The sequence below is a fragment of the Oenanthe melanoleuca genome, chromosome 7 (genome assembly GCF_029582105.1).
Source record: "Oenanthe melanoleuca isolate GR-GAL-2019-014 chromosome 7, OMel1.0, whole genome shotgun sequence".
In the NCBI taxonomy this organism is placed as follows: domain Eukaryota; kingdom Metazoa; phylum Chordata; class Aves; order Passeriformes; family Muscicapidae; genus Oenanthe; species Oenanthe melanoleuca.
The window spans coordinates 7,874,658-7,882,637 of NC_079341.1; positions in this window are offsets into that span (position 1 = coordinate 7,874,658).

Below are 7,980 nucleotides of genomic sequence, written 5' to 3' on the forward strand. Positions count from 1 at the left end.
TGATATGAGGGTCAGCCAGGAGGAGCTTTGTCTGAGCCTCTGCTCACTGCCTATGGCTGCAGAACTCATTCCCTCCCCATTTTCCTTTATAAATACAGAGAACTCATGCACAACACCCATACCTGACCTGATGGAAGCACGTCCCTAGTTGAAGCACAAAGTCTTGTCACTGCAGCAACTGGGATTTGGCAGCTCCTGGATCTAATGCTCGGTGCACCCTGCCCTGCTCCTTCCCTCCAGCCTGGAGCCATTTTCCAGCTGAACAAGCAGCACCATTCCAGGCTGGCATCAGGATGTGTTTTTGGGGTGCCAGCTGGCAGAAGGAGGGGTGTCTGCCCCCCAGACATGTCCCCAAGCCGGAGCTAACAGGGCTCGTGCTGTTCCCAGCCTCGAGCTGGGTTCAACTGGGTTGCACTGTGGAGCTTGCTGGCTGTCTCCTTAAGCAGGAAAATGAGGAGAAATGCCATGAGGCTCTTTTGTGCTGTACAGAAGGGTTGAAAAGATGTTGTGCTGCAGTGATTCAGTGGGGAAAGGATAAATCCCTCACATACACCTACGCACCACCACGAGAAAGAACTCCGTGGGCAGAGAAGGAGCAGAACATGAAATATGAATTTCCTCGAGCTGCTCAGGAGGGATGGCTTTGCAGAGCCCTTCCCCCGTGGCTCTGAGCTCCCCATGCCTGGCTGTGCTGGGATGAAGGCCTGCCCTTCCCATCACCTGCACCTGCAGCCCTTCACACCTGCTTTGGGCCGTGGCTTTGGGCTGTGGCTCTCACCCAAGGACAGGGTGATGGCCCTGCCTGGGTGAGCTGGCAGTGCCTCAGGGCTGAGGGGAATGCTGGAGGTGGTTCCCACTGTGGGAAAGCTTGGGAAGCCCTAATGCAGGTTACTGCCAAATCTTTGGGTCATCAGATGGTGCTCTAGGCACCTGCTGACTCAAAAACCACCACTCAGCCTGATTCCTGATGCTCCTCTCTCCCTGTTCTTTGGGTAAGTTCACAACAAATACTGCTTCTGACCATTTAAAAAAAATATTTGGAGGTCTTTAAATCATGTTTGAGGTACACACTGTCTGTGATGGGTGCTGGTGGAGCCTGGGGCACATCCAGAGTCTCTGGAGGAGCCATGGCAGCAAAGGTAATCACTGCTAGTTTGGGCAGATTTAATTTACATTGCAAAAGGTTTTATTCAATTCTATTTGCTTTCTTAAATATTTTATATTTCTTCTCAGTAAATTTGAATTCCTCCTATGTCAACGGAGCATATGGGGATGCAGTTAATTTCCTATTACCTTGGGGATTTCAGACAGCTTCATTCTCAAAGCCATCTAGAAAATTATTTAATCACCTTGGAAAATCCAAGCCAAAAAATCTTGTGTTTACTTATTACTCGGTTGTAAATTTGTGATGCAAAACACAGCAGTGCTGGGTTGTAACACTGCACATAAGCCTCCATTGAAATCCAGTGCCAAAATTAAAAAGAACTAAAAAACACATTAACTGTCTGCATGCAGTGACACGAATACAGATGAATTTTTGCATCACAAGGCTGGGCAGGAATTTCCGAGGTTTCTGCGGAGCCGAGTAACCCCACAGATGTAGGGTAGCGCGTTGTGACACACTGAATTAGGATGTGATCGTATTTACGCATTTTGAAAGCCCGTAATGACTCATCCCCATGCCGTTAGAAGTTTGCTCTTTGTAAATGTGTGTTTGGCTGCTGCCAGGGGGCCATGTGAACGCCCACGGGACCTGGGGAAGGCAGCCCTTCCTCCCTCCGCCCCCGCGGGCAGGGAAGGGAGGCAGGGATGCTGCTTGGCAGTGGATGCCGCCTGCGACCTCCATTCTCCTCCCACTGCTCCCCAAAATGGGATTTGCATGGACTGCCAGAGGGGCCCTTAGGTTCAGCATCGCCCTACAAAGCAGTGTGAGCTGGTCCCACCCTTAACACGGAAATACTGGGGGACACATTCTTGTGTTTCTGAAGTCACCCATCTCTGCTTGGCACCACAGTTCACTGGACTTGACGCCTTATTTTTAAAAGACAAAATCCAGCTTTTCTCCCAGGCACTGGTGATCTGGCAGGGGGCATGGCTCCACCACTGGTTTTGGTGGAGCGGTGTCAGCCTGACGCCCACGCCGCAGCCTCGGGATCCGCCTTGTGCTCATTCAGGAGCTGCAGCTTTTCCGCCACGCAGACAGAGCTCAGAGCATCCCTCTCGTATCTCCCCTCCCTGGCTCACTTCCAGCCTCTCCCGGTTATTACTGTAGCATCCAGCATGTTTTACTTCATATTCATCTCTCTTGCACATACCGGCCCACTCATGTATTAGATCCGATTTTTTTTTTTTTTGTTCCCTTTTTTTTCCGGCTTGTTGCTCGACGGAGCGGTGAGGCACGACGCGCCGCGTGTTGTGACACATCCTGACAGGTCTCGGCAGCACATCTCCTCTGTGTCCTGCTTTCCACTGGCTCCCAGTAGCAGCCACCTCCAGGGAGGCAGAGGAGAGTGTTGGATGTGGAGTGGAGGTGTCTTGGCTTTTAATGTGTCTCTTTGCCACAGCACAGGAAAGGCAAGGAAAAATGCAGCTGCTTGATATTCCCCAAAGCCTTGCTTGCACTCTTCCTGGATAATGTTTTGACTCCACAGGGCAGTGCTGGATGCCCTGCTGTATTGGTAGCACTGGCAGGTGAAGTGCCAGAAACAGTGTGAATACGGAGTTTTCAAGTTATTTTGGTGTGTTAGGTATGTGGCCAGTTTTGAAGGGCTTGTCACTGTGCTCCTCAGAAGGATAAGAAAAGCTTTTGAAGTGTGATAGGAGCAAAGAATTGTGAATGGGAAGGAGAATGGAGTGTATCTCACCAAGGAGCTGCTGTGAATGGCTGGGGAAGGCAGTGCATGGATGCAGGGGCGGGGGGAGAAGGAGGGGAATTTTCTGAAATATTGTTTTTTGATTTGCTGATTTTTCTCTTCTGAAGTGACCTGCTCAAAAGGCCAAAACTAATTCTGCTGGCTGGTGGAGTCTGGGTTTTATTTAAATCTGTGGAGGAAAAAAGTCAGAATGATATTCAAAGTGGCCATCTTAAAGTATGCATCCACTGCAGGAGATCTCTGATGTAGCTGTGTATGCTTTAATTAAAAGATAGAGGAGAGTTCATGTCAGTGCTTGAAACCAAGTTTACATCTCAACTCACGCAAACATCTTTCTCTTGGTGTCCAAAGCAATCCCCTGGATGTCAGTGGAGTGAAGTCCCATCTTGCTGCCCAAAGGCAGTTGGTTTCTGCCCTCAAACAGAGATGAGCTGGCTTGGAGAGCAGCAGATACTCTGCAAACTGCTTGTTGGCTCCCCACTCGTGGCAGCTGTTTCATTTCACCCTTTGCTGTGCCCAGCATGGCCAGACAGTGCTGGTCTCAGGCTGGATGCTTGCTGAGGTGGGTTTGTTTGTTTTCTATCCATTTCCATGTCTTTGGAGGCAATGAAGAGGATTGATGTGAACTCCACAGCCGAGACAGAGCCAGTGAAGCAGGTGGCAAGCTGGCATTAGGTGCAGGGAGGAAAAAAACCTGCAAACCCAACTGAAAGGCTTTTAATTAAAACAAAAAGATTAGATCAACAAGGTATTACAACAGGTGGTTAAATCCTGCGGCTAAACAGTCCAGGCTTTGTTCTCTGAGTCTGATGCATGAAGAGAAACTTTCTACAGGGCAAACAAGGGATCCTGAATGTGGCATTTAGTGTTTATTACAGGTAACACAGCAAAACTGGCCCCTGATTTCACAGGGAGAGAGCAGAGACATGTAAATGCACAGCTCACACTGGGGCCTCTCCAGCGGAGTCAAAAGTTTGCGTTCCCATGGGATGGCAGGAGGCTGATTTGGTTTGCTGCTGGCTGTGGCTGTGCTGGAGTTCTGGCAGCCCTGTGCACCAGGAGGTGTGTGCTGCTGGCAGGGGACACTGAGGGACCAACACTGCCTGCTGTCCTTGTGTCCTGCCCCTGTCTGGCACAGCCATCACTCCCCCCCATCTACACCCCCTTTGTTAAATTAGTGGGACATGTTTTGCTGTGGTATTTGCAAAGCACTTTGATTGACATTGTGTGACATTGTTAGGGGCTCTAGGCAGTTCTGCAGCTGTGCTGGGGAAGAGGCTGGATGTGTCACCTGCTGCTGACCCTGCTCCTGACCCCATGAGGTGACACTGAAGTGCCTGCCAAATGTGTCTTGTTTTATAGGGATGAGCTACATCTTGACTTTCAGAAGCATTGTGATATATTTCAGTCTCCTGATCTCAGACACCAAAACCTCAGGACATGAACCTGGTGGAATGAGTCCACCTAGAGAGACCCTACAAGAGAGCTAAAGAGGGACTGTTGGCAAGGGTGTGTAGTGACAGGACAAGGGGTAATTCAAACTGACAAAGGGCAGGTTTAGATTAGTTATTAGGAAGGGATTTTTCCCTATGAGGGTGGCGAGGCCCTGGCACAGGCTGCCCAGAGGAGCTGTGATTGTCCCATCCCTGGAGGTGTTCAAGGCTGTGCTGGATGGGGTCCTGCAGGGGGTGAGGCCAGTGCAGTGGGGATGTGCCCTCACTGCAGCTGAGCACTGCATTGAAGGCATTCCTGACACTGCCTGGGAGTCCTCCTCATGGTGTCTCAGCATGAGGACCTGGGGAAACAGAGGAGTGTCCTGCCTGCTCTCACAAATACAAATGATACCAGGAAAAAGAATCCCTATTCAGAATTGTTATAATTTTCCTTTTAATGGAAGGAAAGGAAGAAAGGCTGGAGGGAAAAATAAAAACCAAAAAAACGAGACCCACCACTCTACTATTGGGTTGCTTTGCCCTAGTTTGCATTCAACAGAATCTGGGGGAATGACAGCCTTGAATCAGAAAAAAAGTCCAACCTAAAATCCTCATTACAATGTCCAAAGGGAGGAATTGGATGACCTATGGCTGCGCACCGGGAGAAAATACCCCAAGCTAGCATCTGATGCTTTTAAAACATCAGCTGAGGCACCATTTTAGGAGGCAGGTGAGCATGGCAGGTGGCAGAGCAGTGCTGCAGCTCTCTCACAGAGTGGTACTGCAGGCACAGACCCAGCTGGGAGCGTCACTGCCAGCGCAGGAGCCCTGGGAAGCGGCGCTGCTCCGCGCCTCGGCACCGCCTGCTATTTTTTACAGAACGAGGAAAACGCTCTTGCCTGACCCGTGGGCTCCTTCCCCCTGGGAGAGCACAGATGGTCTCCTGGTGAAGGTGTGGGCCTGGAAATTGGGAGCTCTGGATGCCTTTCCCGGCTACATCACAAACTTGCTATGTGGCACCACCTACTTCTGCGCCCACGTTTCCTCCTACTCCTTCTCTCTCGCTCGCCGCTTTTTCCAGACCTTTCACCTCGCTGCTCGAATGTGTTTTTCCTTTTGCAGAGTGCTTTTCTCAGACTCCAAAGCCTCCTGGTGTGCTGTCACCAGTACCTGGACCAGACACCCACTCCTGCCCGGGCTTCTTCTGCCTCTTCACCCTTCCCATCAATCTCTCCCTTCCCCTTGCAGTGCTGCTGCGGTTTGGTATCTCCTCCTGACACTGCTCATGGCCAGAATTCTCCTTGCTCTTCTCTGGGAGTGTCACTCCCAGTTTTCCAGAGGCAGAGTGCTGGGAAGCAGAGCTCAGGTGGGTGCTGAGGGCAGAGCCAGCAGCAGGCAGGCTGAAGCCCCTGCTTGGGCAAACCTGCTGGCAGCAGTACTGGGAGATTGATGGATGTGACTCACAGCCCAGCTGCCTGACTCAGCCCATGGGTTTTCTGCTCTGGACTGAATGAAACCCTCAGAGCTGCATCCCGCTCATTCTCTTGGCTGCATTTGTCCCCAGGCTCTGGGTTTTGCTGTAATTTGTTGTTTCAAGGTGATGTTCCCCATTTTTGGCTGGAAGGGTGTGCTTTGGGGAGCAGGCTCTGCCCAGCTAATAAGCCTGGGACAGGTTTTTTCTTCCTTAAAGACAACCTGTGTGACATGACACTGTGCATACCCTTCCCAAGGGCTCCTTGCAAGGGCTTGGCTTTCTGTGCTCCATCCAACCTGTGGCTGTCAATGTCAATTGATGTTAAGTGACTAATCACAACATGTTGGTTATTTATAGTGCCTCAAAAGGATGAGATGCCCATTCCTAGGTCAAAACACCTGCAGGATTCCTAAAGCCAGATCTACTCTGGGCTGCCAGGCATGTGCTGCTGCTCCTGGTCACCCAAGGGCTGGATCAAGGTGGTGAGGCATGGTTAGCAGTGCCCAGATGTCAGTGGTGTCAAACCCTCCAGCAGCATCCTCAGCAGCTGCTCTAACAGCTCACTGCCCAGAGTGAGCACCAGGGACAGTGTGAGCCTCCCCTTGGTGGAATGAGAATGGATCTGCTGGGGCAGTGGCCTGGCTAATTGGGTGTTTTAGTGGTGGAGCATGGGAATGCAGTAGATGTTGCTGTCCTGGTCTCCAGCCAGGATTTTGGTAGGCAGACTCATGAAGGAGCTAGCAGGATGTCATCTGCATCTGAATGTCCAGGGAGTCTGAGGAAAACCAGCTCACCTAGTCTGCAGAGAAAAGCTGGGGTGAGGAAAAGAAGCAATGCCAGCAGGATAAGGGGGTGCCAGGATATAACCCTGGAACCTACAGTTCACAGCTTTCATTTTTCTGGAACAACCCAGAGGTGGGACAAGCCTGGTGGTGCTGGGAGTGAGGTCTGGAGCTGGTGGCATCCCCAGACACTGCAGAAGGGCAGGGAGGGCGGAGCAGCTTGGGAGTGTGTGGCAAAGCAAAAGGTGAGCCACAGGACTGGTTGAAAATATCTCCACTTTTCATAACCCAGTAATCCGTCTTGCATGTAAATTAGGTGTCTGAAGTGTTCCCACCACCATCAGCAGGATTTCTATCTGCCTGCAAGAAAGGGAGCTGGGTAGGAACCTTGTGTTACTGAATAATCTTACAAGGGGAGAAAATATAAGAACTAATTAAATTAAGTCTTATTTAATGCTTGGCTCAGGGATAGGATGGTAATAAAAGAAGAGAAATTGTTTCCTTGTTGTAATATAGTAGAGCATTAATTAAGGGGGAAAAAAAGGCCCCAAATGGTTGTGATGCCAAGCTGCATTAGTATCCAGCTGTTGTGCTTTGCATCTGCTGGAGTGCTGAGACAGTCCTTCAAAATACATGGCTTTGGCTTTGCATAAATAAAAGCAATGATCAAGGCTGAGGGACAGCAAATCAAAGAGAAAGCAGAGATTCTCTGCAGTAGAAGGACAGGAGACAGAGTTTATTAAGGACCACCACAGGAGAAGAAACTTTATACAATTAATGCACAAACATTTTTATCGAATATTTTGATAATTCATTTTGCTGTTTTAATTTATAAATGTAAATTTGTAATGTAAATGTAAATATAAATGTAAATTAGAAGAAAAATCTTAGATTATTTATCTAGAACCTTTTTGATGAGACAGAAACATGCCTTTGAAATATTCTGGATTCACTAAATCTGATTTTTTTTTGACCTTGGCGATCACCTGGTTCGGAAAGTATTCAGCAATCTTCTGTGATAAGACATCACTAACCAAATCAGGCTTCAGCAGACATTATTCAATGATGATGTTTTATAAATCCAACATATGATAGAAAAAGTTCAGGACTGGATTTCACGTTTCTTATAAAATGTCACAAAGATAAATGATCTGTAGCTGCTGAATTAGAGCAAACCCAAATATTTTCAGTTTTTCATAAACTGGAACTTTGGGAAAATATTTTACTAATTACTATTTTAAAAATATTTTATTTTTTATTTTCTTTTTAAATCTTAGAATGCTTGAGGAAAATCTGGTTAGTGTGTGTAGATGTTTTGCCATTCCAGCTTCTCGTGTCATCCCTGTAAAGGCAGTGCATTACGTGCCTTACAATTACCTATACATCATAGTATGATGTAAGAGCTCCAGCTAATTTTA